This window comes from Oryctolagus cuniculus, chromosome 11 (genome assembly GCF_051225735.1).
Source record: "Oryctolagus cuniculus isolate XC-2025 breed Fujian yellow rabbit chromosome 11, ASM5122573v1, whole genome shotgun sequence".
In the NCBI taxonomy this organism is placed as follows: Eukaryota; Metazoa; Chordata; class Mammalia; order Lagomorpha; family Leporidae; genus Oryctolagus; species Oryctolagus cuniculus.
Window position 1 is genome coordinate 73,549,740 of NC_142877.1, and position 26,475 is coordinate 73,576,214.

The 26,475-nt window shown below is 39.8% G+C and overlaps 1 long non-coding RNA gene across 1 annotated transcript in view; it reads right to left on the bottom strand.

The window, feature by feature from the left end:
• Positions 1-23,372, bottom strand: part of LOC149123528 (uncharacterized) — a 72,367-nt gene extending 48,995 nt beyond the window's left edge. The window contains exons 1-2 of the long non-coding RNA XR_016217145.1: positions 23,183-23,372; positions 2,369-2,480 (exon numbers count right to left, since the gene is read on the bottom strand). This is a non-coding gene — a long non-coding RNA (uncharacterized LOC149123528). The remainder of the gene's footprint in view (positions 1-2,368; positions 2,481-23,182) is intronic.
• Between the last annotated feature and the right edge of the window lie 3,103 nt (positions 23,373-26,475).

The following is a 26,475-nucleotide window of genomic DNA, read 5'->3' on the forward strand; positions in this document are numbered from 1 at the left end:
ATCTGGTTTGAGGTAGCTATTGCAGAGTTTGGTAACAAAAAATAAAATTTCCCCATGCACACAGCTGAACTCCAGTGAAACATACGGTAGCTTAGAAAGCAGCAAATGTGTAGGAGAAAACCTTCCTGACTCACACTTTTGAAAAATTTCCAGGTCATGACATCCAATTGAACATCAAAATTAAAATCTTTTTCTCTAAAAGGGCAACATGAAGAGGATGAAAAGATGACTATATTTTTTGGGGGGAGGGAATATTTGTAATCACATATGTGACAAAAGACTCATGTCCAGGAAATGTAAAGAACTCTCAAAACTCATCTGCAGACATCTGCCTCCATCCAAGATGAAGTAATAGGCTCTGGATTAACCTTTCTAGATAAAGCAACAGACCAGAACAGACAAAATGCATGAAACAATGGTTTTTGAGGGACTTGACATCAGATAATCTAAGAACAGTGATCCTTGAGAGAGGGAAAATTAACTGAACCCTGTGGTTACAGCTCATTGCCTTGAGAAAGTCTGCAGTGCACAGTGCCTGGAGAGGAAGCCTGGCAGAGCTCACAGGACTTCCTGAGTTGAGGGAAAGAAGCTGGGAGTCTGCTGAAGTGAAGGAAGCTAAATATCAGGAAACCTGGTCAAGGAAAGAATCTGCCTGATCCTTATTCTTCATTGTATACCAAGCCACTCACAGAAGGCCACTCAAGTAAGGCCGGTTCATGAATACTAACTATAAAATTCTTAATCTCTCATTGGTTTGTGACATGGTTTTGTGTGTGTTCAGTGGGCACCCTTTGCATGCTGTGTACCAACTCTCTAGATTTATTTTTAAAATTCAGTGTAAAATACAACTTAAGGGGGATGCTCTGCAATAAAAAAATGTACAGTGACCTTGGAAGACTTGTTTCAGAAGTTCAAAAGGTACTGTGGTTCAATATTCTGTTTGTGTTCCTCTCAGATCCCTAAGGTTGTCTTCTTCTCTGTTTCAGGTTGAGACTAGATGGTAATTGTCTGACCCAGTGAAACACATGTTGATGTAAGCTTCTTTAGTTCTATCTTCATAAGTTTTCTAATGGTCTCTGAAAATATATGCTCCATTGAAATGGCCAGTCTTCAAATGGCACCAATGCTAAAAATTTAATATCAAAACTTTCCAGTCATACCTCAACCAGATAATCATCTTAAAGCTTTGGAAAGTCCAAAGTGATTCAGTACATTCATTCTACTTCCTCTTGGGCACGTTTGCAAGTCACATAACTCTGGGCAACTGACACCACTGTTGGCCAGCTTATACAAACAGCCTGGGCCTGTGGATGCTAGATGTCTAAAATTAATTCTAATTTGTTGTGGGCATAGGGAATGGGTATAGTTATAGAACATTACACAGAGCAATTGGAACCTGTGTTTCCTAATCACATTTCTTCTGTGACTGATTAAGATATGCACTTTATAAAGAACATTCTGGAATTGACAGAAAATGGGAGTGTGAGTCAAATCTCATAAGAATTCTTTCCAACTTTTTATTGCAGTACCTGTGGAACTGTACCAAAGAGATAAACCACATCATCAACTGCTACGGCAAATGGAAGTAAGTATGTTCGTCTTCGTGGTCAGTGGGAATGAGGCAACACTGACAGCCAACCTAAGCTATATTGTCTCAGGCAGGACTTCTCTAAGACATGCACCCATCCCAGGCCCTCCAGCATAAACTTCAGCAATAGGCATGGGGCAGGATTTCTTGGCTGACTCAGTTTCTTTTGCCTAAATTGCCCAACACACGTGGCAGCTCCATATAATGGCTCAGAGACTCAAAACTCAAACATCTTCCCTTCATCCCAAAGCCACTTACTTTACATTCCATCCCAGTGTTTTGTACCAGGTCCCTGCCTCTCTAACTTCATACTGTTGCTGTTTGCATGCTCTCTTTGGATCTTGACTTTATCACTCAATTCAGCCTTTCAGATTTTGCTTTGTTCTGTACTCTAACCCACAGATCAATCACATCAATCTCGGTTTACCTCTGTGTTAAGCCTGGATTCTCACCCCATATCCAGCATCATAGATACATGACATTTTGAGAAGCGCACCAACACTGACAGAATACCTTATAAGAAAAAATTTTTTTAAAGTGCATAAAAAATCCTAAAAGGAAATACTTGAGTCAGAACTAGTAGCCATCTATCCTCAACATGATGGAAAGAGGAATGGTGAGTATAGACTAGGATGAATTCTAGAACTATTTAGGTCAATAGCAGTGGAATTAAAGAATATAGGCATCTCAGAATTCTCTACTGCAACAGCCAATGCCAGAAGATAATGCAATGGTGACTGCACAGAAGTGATAGGGAAGGATTATCTGGGAGTACTTTACCAGTCCTGCTGTCATTCATGTGTGTAGGTTCCACAGAGATACTCTTCATTCTCAACACTTCAGAGATCACGTGTGGACATTGTCCAGAACTCTTGGTCCTTGAAAAAGAATCCTGAATGGGAAGAAAAGAAACATCATGAATTAAATAACTTTGGGGATAAGCAAATGAAAAGATGGTTGATGAAGTTTCTAAAAGAGAAGTATGATACTATCAAGTCAAAACACTCAAATCTTAGAACCAAATCAAGACACACATGTACACATTTAAGATGAAAACCTGAAACTTTCATATGAAAATTGCTGAAAGGGGGAAGAAGAAAATGCAAAATGATTAAAATTGCTTTATCAACTGAAGTCAAACACCATTGTGTTAGTAACAATATTACTTATCAAGTTTAAATTCATGATTTTAACCTTGATAACATATGTGGAACATCAGCTATTTTATGAATACAGTTAAAACATGACACTTACCTTCCATCCCATACCTAAATATTCATCTTTCATCCTTTCATAATTCCATAGGATATTTTGCAAGTTAGCTGTGCCAACCTCTGATCTAGGTTTTGTGGCACACTTGGGACTTATTTCTCCTCCTGAATTCCAGGCTTGCAGAGTGATACTAATTTGCTTGAAAATCAAGCATATTATTTCTTCTCAGAATCAGTCAGGTGATGTCTTACATGTGATGAGCCAAGAATGGTCAAGTTTCTGGAGTCTGTATGATATGGCGGTTTTAATTGAGTCTTTCTTTGAAACGTCAGTTAAAACTAAAATCCATTTACAGATGAGACTGGGGTGAACAACAGTGTAGAAGGAAACCCTGGCATAGGTAGCACTAGCAGAACCAGAATACTTAGAAGGCATGTGCTGAGAGACTTTGGAAAGCCATTCAAATCAAAGGGAGAAACATGCTTGTACTTTGTATTCTTTAAATGGGATTTTTTCCCCTGGATTCTTCTCACTATTAGTGATGAGTTTGGCCAAAACTACTTCCTGATTTTCCATCTAGGCCATTTAGAACTGAGCAGTTAAACAACACAAAAAGTATATTTTAGTTGCTCATGATCCAGCCCAATTAAGAGGGTCAGAGATTTTTACATAATGATTAAAATAAAAATCTTCAGTATAGCATTTCCATAAAGGTATTATTTTGGAAAATATTTGATGGTAAAAATCAGTCTGTTAACTGTTTTTTTAAAAGGTCCTCCTGGGGTGAATATAACCCAGCAGTTAGGACACAGTTGGGATGGTCATATGCCATATTTGAATGTTTGAGTCTGAATTCCTATTCTGGTTCCTGATTCCAGCTTCCTGATAACTCAGACCCGGTGAAGTTCCAGTGGTTCTCTTTCTGCCACACATGTGGGAGACCCAGAATATGTTCTTGACTCTGACTTTGGTCTGGCCCAGCGCCTGAGCCATTTGAGGAGTGAAGCAATAAATGGGAGGCATCTCTCTCTCTCTCTCTCTGTATGAAAGAACCATTTTCAAAAATAATTACCTTTTGGAGTTTTATAGAATGTATAGAATGCATATTTATGTACCCAGAAGCAAAATTTATTCAATCTTGATTTACTCAGCATTTAAATATCAAAATTAACCCCAGAACCTCTATTAACGTGTGGGATGTAGCATAATTGTTTAACTAACACTGCCTTGTTGAATTAGATTGCCTTTTACCTGGAGTGTTCCTCCATTTGCATAAAGTAATAACAGCAAATGAGTACTGACTGTTTACTATATTGTTAGGCTTATGCCTTCTAAATGTTTTATATGCATTAAGTCATTTAACTCTCATATAATCATATATTGTAGGTCCTATTACTATTCCTACTTAACAGATGAGGAAACTAAGGCACACAGATATCAAATAATTTACCCAATGTTACCCACTTTGAAAGGGACAGACTAGGAATTACGGTTAAGCAGGTCAACTCCAGAATCCAGGCTCTAGGATCTTATTGCCTCCTTTCTACTGTATTAGTCTGTTTTTCATTACTTTAACAAAATAAATTAGGCAGGTCAACATTATATGGCATGGTACTGGCATTGACTAGGATTTCTTGAGAAACTTCTGGCAGATGATGTTACAATGCCAAGAGCAAGAGCAAGATAAAGAGGTCACATCACCAGACAGGAAGCCAGAGAGCTCAGGTTTCCTAATCTCTTTCCAGAGCATACCTTCCAAGATCTTAGGACTTCCCACTAGACTCCACTCTTTAAAGGTCCACCACCCCAGCATTGACTATTGAAGACCAAGCTCTCAACATGGAATCTTGCAGAACCGGCTGAAACCCTATCCAACCCCTAGCACTTAGCTAAGAATATCTTCCTATAGCACCATTAATTTTTGGTCAAACACTGAAGGTCCTAGATCCTGATTATCTCTTAACATCTTCCCAACTTCAAAACTCCATTCATATTTGATACCAGAGAAAATGACACATACAACACAGTTCAAGTTCTTAGACTAGTGACAATCAGGAAAGAAAAATGGAGAAACAAACCAATGAATGCAACCCCTTTTGATCCTTACAATAATACATGCATCTGAGAGTTTTAAATTATTCCACAATCGGCCGGCGCCGCGGCTCACTAGGCTAATCCTCCGCCTAGCGGCGCCGGCACACCGGGTTCTAGTCCCGGTTGGGGCGCCGGATTCTGTTCTGGTTGCCCCTCTTCCAGGCCAGCTCTCTGCTGTGGCCAGGGAGTGCAGTGGAGGATGGCCCAGGTGCTTGGGCCCTGCACCCCATGGGAGACCAGGAAAAGCACCTGGCTCCTGGCTCCTGCCATCGGATCAGCGTGGGCGCCGGCCGCGGCGGCCATTGGAGGGTGAACCAATGGCAAAGGAAGACCTTTCTCTCTGTCTCTCTCTCTCACTGTCCACTCTGCCTGTCAAAAATAAAAATAAAAAAAATTATAAAAAAATAAAAAAATTATTCCACAATCAAGAGACAAAGGCAGTAACTAATCACAATGAAAGTGTCCACTGGGAGGATGCAGGGTCCTGGAGTCCCCGCGATCCAGCACCATTCCTTCCTTGATGGATTATGAGGTTGTGCAAAGAAACATGAGACGAGTCCAGGTAACCATAACCAGTGTGTTGGAAACCTTTGAGAGCTCAGAGCAACTGCTGATTTCTAGCTTTCACAGAATTATTTCCATATTTTAACAACTAATCTGGTCCTTCAGCAACAATATTAACGCTCACTATATAATGGGGTATTCCTGTCTGTTGAATTTGTTATAACACCATTTAGTTTGCCAGAGGAGGGCAACAAATCTGCTCCCAAGCTGGCTAAATTCAAGACACAAAACTAAAAGTTGATTCTCCTCCAGCCCATTCTTCTCTCCCCTCCATTCTGCTGCAGATGTGGTCCTCCATGTCAGTATTTCCCAAAGTCTGGTATTCATCCCATTTCTAATTTATGCAATGACCTTAAGAGATCCATAAATGTAAACATTGTAATAGCTATGTACATGAAGCTAGCAAAATAACTCTTTATCTTGTGGATCTTATTGCTTAGAATAAGGATAAATTTTAATGCATTAAAATATCATAGATGTGTAAGAAAAGAGCAAATATCATGAAACCACCAAATGAAAGACTAGGTATGTATCTTAACTGAGATGATTGCCTCCACTTATATTTTTTCTATGTATTCTCTGTTTGCCATACATAAAGGATCCATCTTCTCACTTCATCCTACTCTTCCAAGATTCTCTTCCCCTTTCTTTAGTTCAAGACCTACTGTAACCTCTCTGTTAGGAAGTGAATGAACTTATTTCCATATTTAAAATAGCTGATCATTTTGACAGCCTGTGATAGGAACTCAACTCATACTGTTTGAAGAAAAGAATTGAATTTATCATCCTAAATATTCAAACCACAGGAAGCGTACCCAACTTCAGGAATGACTGGATCCAGGAGCTTGGATATCATCCAAACTGACAACTTGCTGGTTCTGAGTGTTCGATTCATTGTTTCTCAACAGACAGACCTTTCCCATATGACAGTCTAGGGTTACAAATTTATGATTTCACCTATCAAATTTTTTTTTCAATAAGCTTACTTGGAAAATGTCTAGAGATGGACTTTGATAACACAAAACTAAGTCCCATCTTTGATAGAAATACACATTTGGAATGGGAGAAAAACATTTCCCCAAGAGAAAGAATACTTTACAGCATAATATGGAATAAATTTTTAAAATATCAATTATACAGAATAGAGAATATCATATAGTGTTATGCTAAATTCTTAGTGCTTGAAATAGTTATCTCATACAAGAGAATCACAGTTTCTGAAGGGAAAAAAATTCCATGAAAGTGTGCAAGAAGGTGAGTCCTTCATCATGTAAAATGCTTTTAAGGCTTTCTGGAGATGCTTGTTGGATGAGTAATTAGCAGTAGATAACAGTCTAGACAAAGGGAACAGTACACAAAATCGTAAGGGGTTATGAAATAGAAAAACCTGAAAACAAGAAATGCATATTAGTCAGTTGGTTTATTTCCTCCTCATTATTCCAAATTTGTGGTGTGTCGCTCCCCATCTTCGTGGAGGAACGACACAGGACCCTGCGCTGTTCTTTTGTCTGCTCGGCCCTCCCCGGGTTTGCTGCTGGTTCTTCCCGGGTTGGCTACCGACCCTTCCACCTCCGTGGAAGGGCGGTTCCCCCTGCCACATTCCCCACTTCAGCGGGGGAGTGGCACACCGCCGGCCAGCTCTCTCGGGGGCTGCACAGGTGTTCCCCTTAGATGTTCCTCTTAGATGTTCCTCGTGCATGTTGTCTCTCTCCTCCTTTATAGTCCTCTTCCGCCAATCCCAACTCGGCTGCCCACACGCCGAGTATGCTGCTCTCCTCCAATCAGGAGCAGGATCAGCTCCTGGAGGTCATCACTCAAGTTGGCAAGAGGCAGCTGCGTAGAAGCTGTTTTCTCCTCTCCCAGCGCCATATTGTGGGAGAGCAGATGCATAGAATAAGTCTTAATTCCAGTAACTTAGTCTATTCCGAGTTGCTCCCAGTTGCTCCCCACAGTGGTGTACTTGTACACTTGTGGTGGTGCAGACAAAAGCAGAAAGCTGAAACATTCATCAAGAGCAAAAATAGGAAAAGGACCAGGAAGCACTATTAGTCAAGATTGGCTAACTGCAATGGAAAGCAACCTGAAGGTCTCAGGAGCTTACTGCAATAAAAATTGGTTTCCTGTCACAGCCCAATGAGGTAGGAAGGAGGACAAGTCTCTGCTCCGTGCAGTCATCCAGGATCCTTCTAACCTTGGCTTGCCATTGTCTCAGACAGTGGTTCTCAAACTCAGGTGTGCTTGTTACTACGTAGGTTGCTGGGCCCTTCCTACAGAGTTGCTGATTTAGAAGGTCTGGGGTGAGTCCTGGAATCTGCATTTTGAATACAATCCCATGTGATGCAGATGCTATGGGTCTAAGGACCACATTTTCAGCATTCAACAGGGGGTTTAGAGGGAGAACAACTTAGGGAAAGCACACCTGCTCTTAACTGTCATAGCTTAGAAGTGACAAACATCACTTCTCTTCATCAGAGATGCAGGAACTCTGGGAAGTGAAGTTGAATGATGTGTCAGAGAGAGAAAACACAATTTTCCTGGAAGCATTAGCAGTTAATGTCATGGAACACAACTGACCCAAAAGCTTAAAAAAATAAAAAACATGATTCTGGTCTCAAATAAAAAATAAATAAATAAAACATGAAAGTCCTATGACAAAAAGTGACAATTTGATTACTGAATTCTGGCACACAGCAAATTGGATAAAATACTAATATTGTAGAATTAGATTCAGAGAATATTTTGATATTGTTATTTAGTTATCTTGTTCTTTCATGTAAGAAAATACAAAAATTTAGATGTCTCCTGTATGGATTTTAGGTAGCTTGTACACACACACACACACACACACACATTTAGTTGGCTTTATAATCTACTTTGCTTTCTCTTTGGAGTGGAGTCAGGTTTGGCCAAGGCCTTTTTGGAAATAGGCACACTGCAAGAAATATTAAATGTTTGAAGAGATACATATATTTACCCTGACTGGACATTACACAATGCATTCATGTACCAAAATCTCACATTGTACCCATCAATATGTTCAACTTTAATATATCAGAAATTTTAAAACAAAATTTTAAAAAGTTTGAACATTATATATATGTATATATATAGTTAATTAAGAATTGCTTTCCACTGGGAACATCAGCAAGTTAGTAAACTTCGTTTCAGTGTGGGGCATGCAATTTCGTTAATGTTTTTGTTATAATCATCCTTGCCTTTCACTAACATAATGATAATTTGAGAGATTAAAATATCCTCCTGCTACTTATTATATAAGTGAGCTGCTCCATATTATAAGTACCAATATGGTACTCATCTGGCGCCTGATTCATATTGCAGTATAAATCACGCAGCAGTTACCTCCCAAGTTGCAAGCTGCCTTCACCTGCAGTTTAATTCTTCCAGCTGCTATTTGCTTGCTGAATTTGCTTTCAAATACAAAAGAACAGCAATTTTGTCCTATTTTTAATTATGCATCCACTCTCAAGGGAAGAAAGGAATCTGATTGTTTCCATACAGACTGGAACACTTTATCCTCACTCTGGACTTGCCTTTGCTCCAAAGTGGGGGGTGGGGTGGGGGGCTGCCATTGAATATGTGGCTTCTATTTGACTCATCTGAATTTTGGGCGTTTCCGGGATTGCAATTCTTTTGAATGACAACATGGAATTACAAAGATTTATGATCAATAGACTGCTCAATGTCTTTAATTAATTCATTATCCTCTGTAGAGAGATTCTGTCAGAAGTCACAAATAGAAGGGCTTGTAAAATTTTATGAACATGCAATAAAAAACCCTGGGAAACTTTTGTCAAATTTCAGGCTCCCAAAACATATTTAACTTCTCCAAACAATTTAGCATTACACTAAATTAGTATGAACTGATTACTAGGAGCATAGTTTTGAGGTTGAACATCTTCTCACAAACCAAGCTAATACTAGGGTGTAACAGAGACCACTTCCACAAATGATTTATAAACTGGCAAAATCAATGGTTAGCACGGATTCCATTACTCATGTAAATATCCAGTACTACAATTCTGTTTCCCAATACATAATGCTCAGCAACTGGCCTTCAAGAGGCAGCCATGTGGATGAAACAGGCGAGGGCTTTGCTGTCAAAAGGCTTCAAACACTGTCTCAGAAACTTGCTAGTTGTTGCATGTTAACTTTGGCTCTCGAAATTTCAGCTTCATCATTTGGAAATGGGAATAAGGTTTGCAAAATGAAATAATCTTTATTGCATAAAGCTGTGAAGATCTGTGTGGAGGCCTGTTTGTTGTAAAAGCATCTTTTGAGCTGTAAATTTCATTTATGTCTACGGAATCGATACTGGGCTAAAACAAAAACCACAAAATAGGTAGAGGGGGTCCATCTGCTCATGTCCTGATTTCTTGGCCGACCAACTCCTAATACCAGCATTTGCCCAGTCTTATTGTCTTTTCCTCCCGGTGTTTCACTCTGGCAAGGCTCTAATCACTGTCTCAAATTACTCCATCTTTTGGAGCCTATGGACTTCAATGGACTTCAAATTGAAATTATTTTGCATACCTGGAGGCCCGTTGCAACTACCCATCCCATGTAGGCCAGTCCTGGGCATTAAATGATTGTTCTAGCCGGTTTGCAGGTGCTATTTCAACTTATAACAGAGTATATCACAAACCTACACACTCTGCTTTTCTTGCTTTGAAATTATTACCTGGATAATCTTGGGCAAATCACCTAATTTTCAGTTTGCCTACTTAAAGATAATAAGGATAATACTTCCTTAAGAGTGTTTCTGAAAAAATTTAACAAAGTAATACATATGACAGCTAAAATTTATCGAACTGTTTCTGTGTGCCAGGAATTGCCCTAAGCATTTTATATGTAGTCACTCAACTCATTCCCACAAAAACTGTGAAGCTTTTTAAAAAAGACTATTATCTTCTTTCATACATAAATTCCAAGGGCAGTGAGTAATTTATGCAAAATTACACAACCAGTAACTGTGGGAAATGACACTTGAACCCAAGCCCTCTAGCTCCAGAGCCCACGTGCTTAACAAACATATCAGTTGCTCAGTTAATTGAAGCAATAATTATCCACAGCAGAGAAATCCCACATTTACTATCAGACAATGTGATTTAGACACAGAAATGCTAAGTGTAGTGGAAGGAACATAAAACTTAAGACAAAAGAATTTAGATTTGAGCCCTAGTATGGGTATCATTCACTGTATGGTCTTTGCCAAGTCACTTAACCCCTCCTAGGTTGTTTCCTTGTATTAAGGACTCACACACCTTGCCTAAACTGCGATATTGATTGAGAAAGAAATGTGATACTCTCTTAAAGAATACCTGACAGAACACCATGGCTGAATAAATATGGGAGGCTTTCTGGTTTGCGTGGGTTTTTTTATTTTTTTAAGGAGAACATTATTTTTGTTTCCCAATCTTCTCTCAACCTTAGGTGTAACAATTGTGCTCCACCGGCGCCGCGACTCAATAAGCTAATCCTCCGCCTAGTGGTGCCAGCACACCGGGTTCGAGTCCTGGTCGGGGTGCCGGATTCTGTCCCGGTTGCCCCTCTTCCAGGCCAGCTGTCTGCTGTGGCCCGGGAGTGCAGTGGAGGATGGCCCAAGTGCTTGGGCCCTGCACCCCATGGGAGACCAGGAAAAGCACCTGGCTCCTGGCTTCGTATCAACGCAGTACGCCAACCGCGGTGGCCATTGGAGGGTGAACCAATGGCAAAGGAAGACCTTTCTCTCTGTCTCTTTCTCTCACTATCCACTCTGTCAAAAAAAAAAAAAATTGTGCTCCATTTGCTTCTACACCAAGACCCCAAAACACTCATGAAGGAAGAAATTCTTCTCAAAAATGTGGTATCCGTGGACAGATCCATTCCTCTATTCCTTTCTGATGGGTGTGAGGAGACTGGTTAATTTAAAAGACTGCCTCGATAATGGTGGAACTCCCAATACTGTTCCAGCTGTATAAGTAAGCTATTTAAGACCAAACAAAATTTTTCAGTGTGATTTAAGTCACAAATCATAGTATGGAAGTTACACCCAAGGCTAGGTTGCAAGGTGGCCTAACCAGCATTATTTTCTGCATGGTAACTAATTACAAAAAATGAATATAAATGATTAGAGGTGACATATACTCAAATGCTCTTTTTTTTAAAGCAAAGATCCACAATGATTTTTTTTTTATTTGACAGATAGAGTTAGTGTGTGAGAGAGAGAGAGAGACAGAGAGAAAGGTCTTCCTTCCGTTGGTTCACCCCCCAAATGACTGCTACAGCTGGAGCTACACCGATCTGAAGCCAGGAGCCAGGTGCTTCTTCCTGGTCTCCCATGTGGGTGCAGGCGCCCAACCACTTGGGCCATCCTCCACTGCCCTCCTGGGCCACAGCAGAGAGCAGGACTGGAAGAGAAGCAACTGGGACTAGAACCCAGCGCCCACATGGGATGCTGGTGCTGCAGGCGGAGGATTAGCTTAGTGAGCCATGGTGCCAGCCCCCTCAAATGCTCTTTCACTAACTTAAATCCTTTCAAGTTGGCCCCCCTCAGAGCCAGGTGAGTTTGCCACCCCTGTAGATTAGCTCCTTTCTAGGGCTTTAAGGAAAGTCTCAGCTGCTTAGATGAGCCACAAAGGATAACACCATCTGGTGTTTTTATTCATTCAATTCTGTGCTAACGGAGGAAAGACCTTAGAATTTACTGTCAAAGGGAAAAATAACAAACCCTTTGGATCTTAACCTTTAGTCAAGTTTAGCCCACCCAAAAACTCCCTAAAGTACTTAGGCATGTTGTGTTGTACTGATTTATAGGGTCACAATATTTAACTAGGCCATAACTAAGGAACCTACACCAGAGACCCGCAGTCCATGAAAACAATAGTAACAGGTTTATACTCGTGAGATCATCCAGATGACTTTCATCTCCACTAAAATCTACCTTGGCCTACAAACAGCTGTGTTACAATAATCCTTTGAATGGATCACCACAGTAGTATTTGCTTAAACAGCTGCTGGGAGTTGACAAGTATAAGACCGAATTGATAGGCAGGCATTTGAGGATTAAGACTAGGATGTGAAGATTTCCCAAGCCAAATGAGTTTCTGGAACACCAGACAGAATAACTATTTTGAGAGAGAATGTGTGTAAGTAACCACAGGGAAATTGACTCTGCAGATATCAACTGTCATACATGTGACCACTGTTTAGGGAGCACCATGAGTGAAGTATGTGACTCTCCAAAGCACAAAGCACCAATCAGGTCTGAATTCACATAAGAGGGAACTTCAAAAAGTTTGGGGTTTAATGGAATTAAAAGAGAAATTTATTTTCCTGCAAAAAAATTTTGAAACTGATGCAGTTTTTTCATAATATGCATTTTCCATGAACATTTTGAAGACACCTTATGTATGGATTTCAAAAGAATTTTACACTGAAATAACTAATATTTTCATTCCATTTTTCACAAATCTTTTGCAGTATGGTCATATCTTATATTGACTTGAGTTTTTCCGAGGGATGGTTAACAGGCTCTACGTACAGCCCTGGGAAGCACCTTTTGGCCACATCTCAACCCAAGGCAACACACTGTAGCAGCACAGGCCATCCTTAGGACAAGCCAGCCCGGAGATCTACACAGGCCTGGACGCTGCTTGAGGCCTCTGGAGACAGGCATGGCTGAAGTCTGACCTATGAGTGGCAGTCTAGAAAGCCAGAGGCCACTTACTCTGAGTGTCAACTCCTTCTGGTTGCTTTGTGGGCAGAGGCACAGTTAGCACAGGGCCTGAGCAAGATCCTCTAACATGGGGACCTTCCGAAGTTGGGGGACTCAAGATAGAGATACCCTGGGACCAGAGCTATGGCATAGCAGGTAAAGCTGCTGCCTACAGTGCCAGCATCCCATTTGGGTGCCAGTTCAAGTACTGGCAGCTCCACTTCTGATCCAGCTTTCTGCTAATGAGCCTGGGGAAGCAGTGTAAAATGGTTCAAGTCCTTGGGCTCCTGCACCCATATGGGAGACCCAGAGGAAGCTCTGGGTCCTGACTTTGGGTCGGCTCAGCTCTAGCTATTGTGGCCATGTGGGGAATGAACCAGCGGATGGAAGATCTCTCTCTCTCTCTCTCTCTCTCTCTCTCTCTCTCTGCCTCTGCCTCCATGTAACTCTGCCTTTCAAATAAATAAATTTTTTTTTTTTAAAAAAGCCTCTACTTAAAAAGAGACCTTTTTTGCTACTTCTTTCTAGGAATAAGGACAAAATTGGAAACAAGCACAATACCTTAATCTTATTTTTACCCTCAACACTCAGTATTGGGAATAATAGGCACTGGATAATGCTATAATTTTCATTGATCCAGAGAACTCATTGAAGCCTTGTGGTTTTAAGCCACTCTGAGAATTTGGCTGAAACCTGAGCACTTTACAAAGCATCTTACTCCCGTGGATGATCCTGGGCTAAGAGACACTCCAAAACACTGTTCCAACAGCTGGTTGTCTTGGCCCAGCACTTTGGCCATTGTTCCCCTTGGAGTAAACACTTGACTCAGATGTTTTAAGTTCTAGTCAGAATCAGCGTGACCTCTCAGGGTGTAAGCTATACTTCTTGTCAAGATAATTTCCCTCATTTTACCCAGCCATGAGCTTAACTATGAGGGCATTTTAAATGCCTCATGCAAAATGAAATTATAAACTAAATTTATTTCAGTGCAATGATTTTGAAATTCATGCATTTTTTGTAATGTGCACATTCTATTAACATTTTGGAGACCCCTAGTATGCCTAGATTTCAAGTTTTTTATACCAAAAAGAACTTACCTTTAAAAAAATATTTATTTACTTGAAAGGCAGAGTTCCAGATACAGAGAGAATGGTCTTCCATCTGCTGGTTCATTCCCCAAATGGCTACACCGATCCCAGCCAGAGCTGGGCCAGACCAAAGCCAGGAGCCAGGAGCTTCTTCCAGGTCTCCCACATGGGTGCAGGGGCCCAAGCACTTGAGCAATCATTTGCTGCCTCCTAGGATGAATTAGCAGAGAGCTGGATTGGAAGTCAAGCATTAGGGACTTAAACCTCACTCGGATATAGAAGGCAGGCTTCCCAAGCAGTAGTTTCACCCACTGTGCCACAGTGTTCCCTGTTAATCTTCTTTTAAAAGCATTGTGGATATATTCATTTTCATTTTTATTTTTAAGGGAACTTGGAGGTTCATCTTATATACTGTAAAAGGAGGAACCAACACATTTGCAAAATGGTGTAAGGTCACACAGCATGATTCAGGGTAGTACTGATTCAACTCCAGAGTCCTATATACTTTGATAACCCTAGTAGTTTGCAGTTTTCACATGACATTACTTTAGAGGGAGGAAAAGAGAAGGAGTAGGCACATTAGGGATTAAGGTAATCCTGAACAGTAGGGTGAGTAGGCCATGGATACTGGACTTTGTCATCTTACCATTTCCCTTTTTAGTCTGTGCCTCCTAAGATGGAGATTGGAGAGGCAGCAGGTGGAAGGATGGGATATCACCAGTTCTGCTCAGATATGTGAAAAATTGAAAAACAAATCACCAGCAAATGGCTAATAAACTGTTGTGGTAAAAACACACAACTGAATGAAGTGCTTATTTCCAAAATAAACAAGTACTCACATTTCCAGGGCTTACCCCCAACCAAAGCTAATTTCATGTACATTTATCAGTCCAGTGAGAGATTGCTAATGGTGGACGATGTTTAGGAAAAGGGCTCTTTCTACCACATGGCTCGGTCATCCTCTGCAGGACTGAACGTTCACCTGCTTTCTAAAGGCCCCATCCCATGTGCTCCATTACTTCTGCTCACATTCTGTTGATGAGATTTAGCCCTAAGCCCATACTTGAATGCCAAGGAGGTTGGGAGATATAACGACAGGGAAGACCCCTCCACTGGCAACGCCACTGCATGCAATTTTAGGAGACAAGCAGTCAAATCTGTTACAATTGATCAACAGCATCTTAAGCAAACAGAAAGTAGGAGACAATAAAAAAAGATTCCAATTAGTGACTGCCTCTTATAGTTCTAATTCACTTATGGACTCATACAAATGACTGGTTATTTTAGGATCTGGCATGTAAAAAGAAGTATCCCTGATCTCTAGCTGAATATTTAGTTAATATAGAAGATGAAGATAAAGGAAATACTATTCCTCTTAAGATTGGAGTTCTATATATAAAGTTTTTCATGTAGATTGTATAAAGTAGTAAGACCTATGGATCATGAAATTAAAATGAAGATAATTACAGTGTCCTAAATGTTCCTGAGAATATTTAAAACAATGAGTTTTAAGATATTTAACTTTGGTTCTGGCAAGGATTATTTTTTCTTTCTCATCCCCAAGTTTTATACATGTAAAATGGTAATAGTAATCACTACTTATAGAAAATCTTTCTAAAGTCTCTACCTTGTGACATCATTCAAGTTACAGAACCTGAGGGAGAAGACAAAGTTCAACAAGTTGAGTGGCAGCTAAGACCAGGCAGTGAAGCAAATTCCACCATGATGCAGATTGAGAAAAAGCTGTTGGTTTTGAATATTGAGACACAAATGAAATACTTTGAGAACTCAGTTTTAAGAGAGGAATGAGTTTAAGAATTAGAATGCAGCAGAAAAATGAATTAACATATGATAAGAAATGAAACAAAGAGTATATTCACACAGTTCTCCAACATGGCTGCTCATCAGAATGACATGGAGAACATTTTTCAAATAAGTTGTCTACTTGGTCCCACTCCCCCGGAAACTTCATTAAGTAGATCTGGAGAGAAAACTAGGGAGGGATCTGTATTTTAGTCAACTCTCTAGTTGATTCTACTGGCTTTTGTGAAAACCATGGCCTTGGGATAACTGGGGTGAAGGAAGGATTACTTGCTAAGAATAATACAGACAGTAGAATGTTTTTAGTAAGAAGGAAAGAAGCAGTGAGTAATGAGAACACAGAACTGGAAGAAACAGGTAGCAAATGGTGGACTAATTCCAAAGTCTTAAAAGACATATAAATGGTGAAATGAAAAGTATGGGTTAGAAGCAAGTGTTCAGCCTAGCAGTTAAGATACCTGCAACTCATATCAGAGTGCCTGGGTTGATTCCTAATTTCTGCTCCTGACTCAAGTTTTCTGCTAATGCAGACACTGGGAGGCAGTGCTGGTGGTTCAAGAAATTGGGTTCTTGCCACCCAGACTGGAGATCTGGATTATGGCCTGCCTCATGACTTCAGCCTTGGGGACATTACGTGAGTAAATCAGCAGATGGGGGGATTCCACCCCTCTTTATCACTATTTCTATCTATGCCTCTCAAATAAATAAATAATTTAAAAAATTGTACAGATGGGAGAGTTAACATTTGGAAAGGATAGTATGAGAGATATTTAAATATGGTGGACATTTAGTCTTATGAGGAGATAAAATAAGGAATTTATGGATAAATTTTCCATAACATTTTGTGGCAAAGAAGAATTATCTTACAGATGGTCTTGATATTGTAAAGAGAATAAGTGATCACTTACCATGGAAAACAGTAGTTTAGTTGGAGTCTGAGTTGCAAAATATGGAGAGAATTGAAGCAGGTTCTCAGATGCCATTGAGATGAATGGGAAATATTTATAAATCATGTTTGGCATTTTAAAAAATTATTTTTATTTATTTCAAAGAAAGAGAGAGAGAATACTTTCAAATCTCAAATGCCCACAATGGCTAGGACTGAGCCAAGCTGAAGCCCAGATCCACAGACTCAAACTCTATCTCCCACATGAGTGCAGGGACCCAATTATTGTTGCCTCCCAGGGTCTGCATTGGTGGGAAGCTGGAGCTGAAACCAGGAATCGAACCCAGACACTCCCATGTGTTACATGAGCATCCTAAGTGCTGTCTTAAACGCTATGGCAAATGTCTACCCCGTCTTCCAGTTTTAAACATAATAAAATCCCAAGTGATACGTAATAGAAAATAGTTTCTAATTTACTTGAAATACAGGTGCAGTGAATAGCAAGGGGAAGAAGCCCATGTTCTGTCCAATAAGCCACCTCAGCTTTTGCTCCTCACAGTAACAATGTCTGTGGATCACAACTACAGTGGTGATACAGAACTGTGCCACAGCTCTAAGACTCCAGGGTCAAGGTTTGGTTAGCAAGATTCTAGAGAAACAGGGTCTCTATTTGTGAAAACAGAGGGAGAGAAGATATGAAGAGAGGAAGGAAGTAACTGGGAAGAAGGAAGAAAGATTAAGAAACCAGAGTGTTTCTCCCTCCCCTTATTGTTCTTAGTCCTTCTCCAAACACGTACAAGTCCATAATTTTTAACTACCTGAGTTTGGGCTAGTCAGCATATTCTTTAAAATAGAAGACTTTAATTGTATAACACACTCTTATTTTACACGACACTATGAAGAGCAACAACAAAAAAAGATGCCACATATTAAACTATGACACTACATTGATTGTAAAGAGCATCTCTAGTTGAGAGATGCTGAAATGTAGGGAAAAATGCATCTTGGAATCAGGAACAGTAAGGTAGTTCCCTCTCCTGTAAAATGGATATGACATTGTATTGTATAACATTCTGTTCTTTGTCTCTACAGACCCATTTCCCAATCTTTTCCACCTGATTCTGTGCCCTAGGAAGCTGACTTTTTATGCAATGGTTCAGTTGAGTTCTGGTTGAGTTTTGGTCAATGCAGCAGTGACAGGAAATTGATGTATGGCAGGTATGAGAATTTGAATAGTGGACTTATTTCCTTCCACCTCTTTAGGGTAGTAGCTGTGGTCATCCCCTCAAGGCCACACTTCAATCTGGTGGTTTCTTCGCCAGTCTTTGGGCTTGCCAGCAGGTCCATTAACGGCTCCCTGTCAGCACCTTCAGACTGGGAATGATGGTGGGGTTGGAGGGTGGCAGGGAGAATGAGTTGAATTTCTGTTACTAATCCCTGAGTTCTTCATCATCTCTTCTTGGTTATTTGAACTTTTCCCATATCTTTGTAGTATCTGTTTCCTTCTGGAATCCTGACAGACACAAACACTAACTTCACATACTTGTATTAAATAAAATAATGAATGTAATGATGTTAGCTTAAGATCTGGCATGTGGAAATCTCAGGCTACCCTGGTCATCTCTGTTTCTCAAACATGTTAAGCTCATGCCTCTCCTCAGGCTTTTGTGGCCCTTATTCACTTCTCTTTTATTCATTTATCCCAGATCTTTGTAGAGCTGCTGCTTTCTTGTCACTCAGATCTCAGCTCACAATTTATTGCTCAGAGCATGCTATCCTAACCTTCTCAACCAGTCATCTAAATTAATTCTCCAGTCATCTCTGATCTTGTTGCTTTTCATTTCCTTAATAGACATTCCTTCTCTGTGATATTTACTTGTTAGATACTTGCTTTATCTTGTATCTCTTGACTAGCATGTGAGTTTATGCATTTCTTCATTGTTCTTTTGCTCCCTGCTGTATCCTGTGTCCAGAGTGTACTCAGCATATAATAGGGCTGTAGGGTAAGTTCTCTGGGAAGCAGATTTTGAGCTAGAATGAGAAGTGTAAAGAAGCAGGGTGGAAACAAAATTGATAAGGGAGAGCCATCAAATCACATGGTCAACCTGATAAAATTTTCTCAGCCACACAAGGAGCTCTTAAGCATAGAGGAGTCCAATATTGGGCACCAATTGCCAGTCCTTTGTCTTACCACTTTATTAATTCATTGCATGTGGGTCATCACCAGATGAGTATGATCTTAGCTACCATCACCTTGCTCGTTGATTGCATATAGCATTCTAGGAATAGCACAGCCACAGTTAAGAAAGCAAAGGGAGTGCCTGATAAAGCTGAAAATATTTTTTAAAAGATTTATTTTATTTATTTGAAAGACAGAGTTGCAGAGAGAGAGAGAAAGAGAGAGAGAGAGAGAGGTCTTTCCATCTGCTGGTTCACTCCCCAGGTGGCTGCAACAGCCGGAACTGCGCCAATCTGAAGCCAGGAGTCAGGAGCTTCTTCCGGGTTGCCCTCGTGGGTGCAGGGGCCCAAGGACTTGGGTCATCTTCCACTGCTATCCCAGACCATAGTAGAGAGCTGGATTGGAAGAGGAGCAGCCGGGACTAGAACCAGCGCCCATGTGGGATGCCAGCACTTCAGGCCAGGGCTTTAACCTGCTATGCCACAATGCTGGCCCCCAAGAGCTGAAATCTGAAGACAGTCAGCTAATTAGACTCTGCAGCCTCATAGTGAGTCCTTTCTCAAAGGAGGTGTCTAAATAAAATGTCCCTGTGTCTACCAATAAATATTTTGTGGAACATAATGATACATTTGTTTAAGAAATCTTTGTAATAACCTCATAGTCAAACCCAAATGAATATACTCAAGAAGTGATTTTAAGCTTTTAACTATAGAGTGAGACAACAATGAAGTTAACATATGTGATATTTTCAAGAAATTAAAATATAGCCAGTGGGCTAGATCATTAAAAAAAAAAAGGTAGAAAGGTAGGCATTGTTACATCTTAAATAAAGAAATCACAGGATACTTCTTATTTACATGTTAAAAAAATCACTCTGGCTATTTTATAGAGAATAGGTAATAGAGCCAAAAGCTAAAATAGGGAAGCCAATTAACAAGCTAAGGTGGGAGTCCAGGCTTGGACCATAGTGAAATGGTAGAGAAGGGAAAGAAGTGGACAGCTTTGAAATGTGTCTTGTAGATAGAGTTACAAGACTTCTAATGTATTAAGAGTTGAAAGGGAAGAGGAAGGAGAGATCAAGGATTACTTCCTGGTTTTTAGTGGATGATTGTGGCCTTTTCTAGAATAGGGGAGAGTAACTGAGGAGCAATTTGGGGAAGGATCTTGGACTTATAAATTTTGAAATGCCTTATTAGGCATCCGAAAATATGTCAAATAGATGATTGCCTTTAAGACTCTACAACTCAAAAAGATTATAAGAGCTGGAGATAGTATCAGGTATATTCAGCACAAGTATTGTAATTGAAGCTATGGGATTTTCCCAGAATTCACATATCTACTTTAAGAGGATCTCCTTTGAGCATTTCCTAGCCTTAGGAAGTATCAAAGTGTACTTTTCCCCAACATTTCTGGTCTATTTGCCTAATTTTCTTTGAACTCAGCCCCTTTCTAAGTCAAAAAGAAATCAGTGTTCTCTGAGTCCAATAAACTTTAAAACAAACAAACAAAAAACCCAGACTGTGATTATTTCTTGTTGCACTCCGTGCAGACCATTGAGTTCACTACAGTAAATCAAGAAACAATGTTGAATGATAGGAAGAACCCAGGTTAAGGTGTCAGGAAAGCCTGGGTCCAAGTCATAGCTCAGACACTAGCCAGCCGCAATTAAATGTGGCTTTCATAAAATTTCTACTGTGAATTTCATCCTCTTCTAGGAGAAAATGGGAATAATAACATCAATCTCTTGGTGCTTTATGCACATTTCATATGGTGCATTTGTATTTGTATATATGTATGTGTATGTTTGTATGTATATAGTAACAGTAAAAACATAGTAATAACCAAAGACTATTTATGTATCAGTGAGCTAAAACAAAGCAAGCCACCATAAAATCGCCTGAATAGATGATGATTGTCTAAAGTTCCAAGACTGAAAATGATCTATGCTTTCGAGAAATTAATACCATGCATGTGGAAAAAGAGGCTATGAAATATGGAAAAGCCTTCTGCCTACACTCAGCTTCCCTTTAGCTCAATAAAATAAGAACATAAAATAATAAGCATTGAATGAATATTTCTTTAGGGCTACAGGTCATTAGTAAGGAAAATGGCTCTAATAGAAATTCATTATACATGAGGTTTTCTCCATGTTTCCAAAGATCATTAGAAAAATTAATTTGTTCTCTCTTCTATAATACCAGTAATTTTTAATTCTGTAAAAATTAAAATACACATTTATATTTCAAGGAAATGTTTACATTTGATATGAGCTAAATTTCCCAACCCTTAAGAACAGTCTCTGATTTTGCCTTTCCTTTTTTAAGGTAGTTGATTGCTAAAATTAAGATGCAAGACATTTAGCATGTTGGAGAACACAATTTCAGATAAACTTAAACTACATAAAGTCAGCACTGATATTTAATTTTCTAAGAAACTAACGTGAATCCCATGAACTGACAGCTTGTAGTCTATTGTACCATAGCTGATGAGTCTGGCCAAACTTCTTTTATTGCTTTATCCTGCTAATGTACTATTTTGAGCTCAACATCTTTCTTCCACTGCCCCCTCCCCCAAGTGCACTTTCTTTGGAGAACACTGGTTTATCAAACTGCCTGTGATTTCTTTATTCTGTATTCAAGAATTCACAAATTTGCTGTCTCTGATTAAGCAGCTTGCTAACATTGTGTTTGGTCTATACAGCATTAAAAATCTAACCAAAGTTTTAGCATTGAGGTTTTTCTCTCCCTATATATAGAGAGAATGAGAATATTTACAGATTTTTCTTTAAAAATTTATCGTACGGCAAAAATTAGCTGGACATGTTCTCTTCATTTTGTTGCACTCCTTATCACTCCCTACTGCCTTGCAAATGAGGCCAGAATTAATTACCATTTATTATCCCATTGAATTATTATATTTCTTATAGTAAAAAGACATAAATTTGTAATTAAGAAATTCCTTTTCCCCTTTTTGTCAATTTCTTGAGTTTTCTACAGATATAAGTTTACTTTCTCTCTTGTTCTATTATTGTTTACTTGACAACTCTTGAGAAGTAATAACAATTCTGTTCCTTGATGAAACATATCCTAAAAGAGCCAGCTGTTATTACCAGTCATGGTGATGAGGAAAAAGTAAAGAAAAATAAGAAAATCATGATTCCAGCCAAAAACTGATTGGAAGTTTAGAATGAAATGTTCCCTAAAGCTTGGAAGATGTCACTGTATAATTTTCAATTATACTTCATTGCATGATAGGAGAGAAATTAAATATTGTAGTATCTTTGTGAAGTTGAGTATTCTTTTAAAGATTTATGTATGGGGGTTGGCACCCTTAGGTTAATCCTCTGCCTGCGGCACCGGCATCCCATATGGGCTCCAGTTTTAGTGCCAGCTGCTCCATTTCCAGTCCAGCTCTCTGCTATGGCCTGGGAAAGCAGTAGAAGATGGCCCAAGTCCTTGGGCCCCTGCACACACAAGGGAGACCAAAAAGAAGCACCTGGCTCCTGGCTTTGGATGGGCACAGCTCCGGCCATTGTGGCCATTTGGAGAGTGAACCAATGGAAGGAAGACCTTTCTCTCTATCTCTCCTTCTCACTGTCTGTAACTCTCTCAAATAAAATAAAATAAAATATAAAACATAAAAAAAATGGGAGGAGGCAAGATGGCGGAATAGGAAGGGAGCACACTGATAGTCCGGGGAGAGACAGTTTAATAAAAGTGGAGATACTGCAGGTTCAAGGAAGAGTAGGGGAAGAAACAGCAGAAGAAACTCTTCTGGAACGCGTGATTCACAGTGGACCTGTGTGGAGAGCGTGGGAGCCCACAGTTCGGGACACCAGCGGCAGACTCAACACACCAGCGCTGGAACGCGAGGTGAGCCGAACCTCAATAGCCCGAGACACTGGCAGGCAAGCGGAGAGAGGAGACTAGAGGGAACGACCCCCGGGGGGAAAAAGTTCACCAGGCTAACTAGAAGAGAGAGAGAGAGAGAAAATAAAGTGACTGGTACGGACACAGGTTTCTCTCTCTCCACTCACCTCTCAAAGGCAGGCAAGACAAAGAGCAGGTGCCATCTTGTACATACGTCATAAGCAGAGCGACCTCAGGTCTGCACCGGCCCTGAGCCTAGCAGAAAAACCTGACTCTGGGCGGGGCGAATTAACAGGAGATTAGGACCTAGTAAATTTGTGGTGCTACTGAACTGAGACTGTGAAAAAAGAGACGGTGGGGGAGAGAACCACGGAATTCACGTGAGTACTCTCCAGAGACGCTACAATTACATAACTTTGGCAACCCAGTGGGAGACTGAACGAGAATTTGAGCCCATTCTGAGGGCCTAACAGATGCCCTGTGTGGTCCTTGGGAAAGAGCTTCTGATCTCTGGCTCCTGTGGGTATATCATTTGCCTGCTAACTACCTCCAACTTCGTTCAGCTGTGTGGAATTACTTCCCTTTTGAATCAAAAAAAGAAAGAAAGAGAGAGAGAGAGATCTATCACGCCTGACCTGGGAGTGTCACCTTTGGCACACCAAACAGAGCTCTCAGGCCACACCCATCTCAAGCCTCTAAGGCTCCATCAAAAACAGACAGTCCACTTAATCTAGAGTCATAGTATAACAAGAAAAAGCACCACAGTGAAGAAACCAAATATCTCCAATATGCCAAATAACAAACGCAAAAACCGAGGTAATAAAAACAAGGAAGTCATCATGACGCCCCCAAATGGAAAAGACACCCCAATTCAAGATTATGAAGATGATGACATAGAAGAAATGCAAGAAGCAGATTTCAAAAAATTGATAAGAACATTAAGAAGTTCTCAAAAACAAATTCTTGAACTACAGAAATCCTTAATGGACAAGATAGAAAATCTCTCTCGTGAAAATGAAATATTAAGGAGGAATCAAAATGAAACGAAACAACTAGTACAACAGGAAACTGTGATAGTGACGAGAAATCATAATGAAGTGAAGAATTCAATAGATCAAATGAAAAACACAATAGAGAGCCTTACAAACAGAATGGGTGAAGCAGAAGAGAGAATATCGGACTTAGAAGACAGAGAACAGAAAAGGATACAGTCAGACCAAAGAAAAGAAGAGGAAATTAGAAATCTAAAGCATATTGTAAGGAATCTTCAGGATAATATTAAAAAACCCCACATTCGGGTTCTAGGAGTTCCTGAAGGCATGGAGAGGGAGAAAGGATTAAAAGGCCTTTTTAGTGAGATATTAGCAGAAAATTTCCCAGGTTTGGAGAAGGACAGAGAAATCCTAGTACAGGAAGCTCACAGAACCCCTAATAAGCATGACCAAAAGAGATCCTCACCATGACACATTGTAATTAAACTCTCCACAGTGAAACATAAAGAAAAGATCCTAAAATGTGCAAGAGAGAAACGTCAGATTACTCTCAGAGGATCTCCAATCAGACTCACAGCTGACTTCTCATCAGAAACCCTACAAGCTAGAAGGGAATGGCGAGATATAGCCCAGGTACTAAGAAAGAAAAACTGACAGCCCAGAATATTATATCCTGCAAAGCTATCATTTGTGAATGAAGGTGAAATAAAGACTTTTCATAGCAAACAGAAATTGAAAGACTTTGTGGCCACTCGTCCGGCCCTGCAAAAGATACTTAAAGATGTGCTACACTCAGAAACACAGAAACACGGCCATCAATATGAAAGAAGGGAAGGGAAGAACACCTACCAGTAAAAGAGCATGGGAAGCTCAAAGCATATACTAGAAAATATTTCCGGGAAAATGGCAGGGCAAAGTCACTACGTATCAATAGTCACATTGAACATTAATGGTCTGAATTCTTCAGTTAAAAGACACCGTTTAGCTGACTGGCTCACAGAACACAACCCAACTATTTGTTGCCTACAAGAAACACATCTCTCTAACAAAGAGGCATGCAGACTGAAAGTGAAAGGTTGGAAAAAGATATTCCATGCCAACAGAAACCAAAAAAAAGCAGGTGTAGCCATATTAATATCAGACAAAATAAACTTTAATACAAAAACTGTTAAGAGAGACAAAGAGGGACACTATATAATGATTAAGGGTTCAATTCAACAGGAAGATGTAACTATTATAAATGTATATGCACCTAATTACAGGGCACCGGTCTATTTAAAAGATATGTTAAGGGACTTAAAGGGAGATTTAGATTCCAATACAATAGTACTGGGGGACTTCAATACTCCACTCTCAGAAATAGACAGATCATCCGGACAGAAGATCAACAAGGAAACAGCAGATTTAAATGACACTATAGCCCAAATGGATCTAACAGATATATACAGAACTTTCAACCCTACATCTACAGACTTCACATTCTTCTCAGCAGCGCATGGAACCTTCTCTAGGATTGACCACATACTAGGCCATAAAGCAAGTCTCAGCAAATTTAAAAGAATTAGAATCATACCATGCAGCTTCTCAGACCACAGCGGGATGAAGCTGGAAATTAGCAACTCAGGAAACCCCAGAAAGTATGCAAACACATGGAGACTGAACAACATGCTCCTGAATGAACACTGGGTCATTCAAGAAATCAAAAGAGAAATCAAAAACTTTCTGGAAGTAAATGAAGACAACAACACAACATATCAAAACTTATGGGATACAGCAAAAGCAGTATTGAGAGGCAAATTTATAGCAATAGGTGCCTATACCAAGAAATTGGAAAGGTACCAAATAAATGAGCTTTCAGCGCACCTCAAGGACCTAGAAAAACTGCAGCAAACCAAACCCAAATCTAGTAGGAGAAGAGAAATAATTAAAACCAGAGAAGAAATTAATAGGATTGAATCCAAAAAAACATTACAAAAAATCAGCCAAGCGAGAAGCTGGTTTTTTGAAAAAATAAACAAAATTGACACCCCATTGGCCCAACTAACTAAAAAAAGAAGAGAAAAGACCCAAATCAATAAAATCAGAGATGAAAAAGGAAACGTAACAACAGACACCACAGAAATAAAAAGAATCATCAGAAATTACTACAAGGACCTGTACGCCAGCAAACAGGAAAACCTATCAGAAATGGATAGATTCCTGGACACATGCAACCTACCTAAATTGAACCATGAAGACATCGAAAACCTAAATAGACCCATAACTGAAACAGAAATTGAAGCAGTAATAAAGGCCCTCCCAACAAAGAAAAGCCCAGGACCAGATGGATTCACTGCTGAATTCTACCAGACATTTAAAGAAGAACTAATCCCATTTCTTCTCAAACTATTCAGAACAATCGAAAAAGAGGGAATCCTCCCAAATTCTTTCTATGAAGCCAGCATCACCTTAATCCCTAAGCCAGAGAA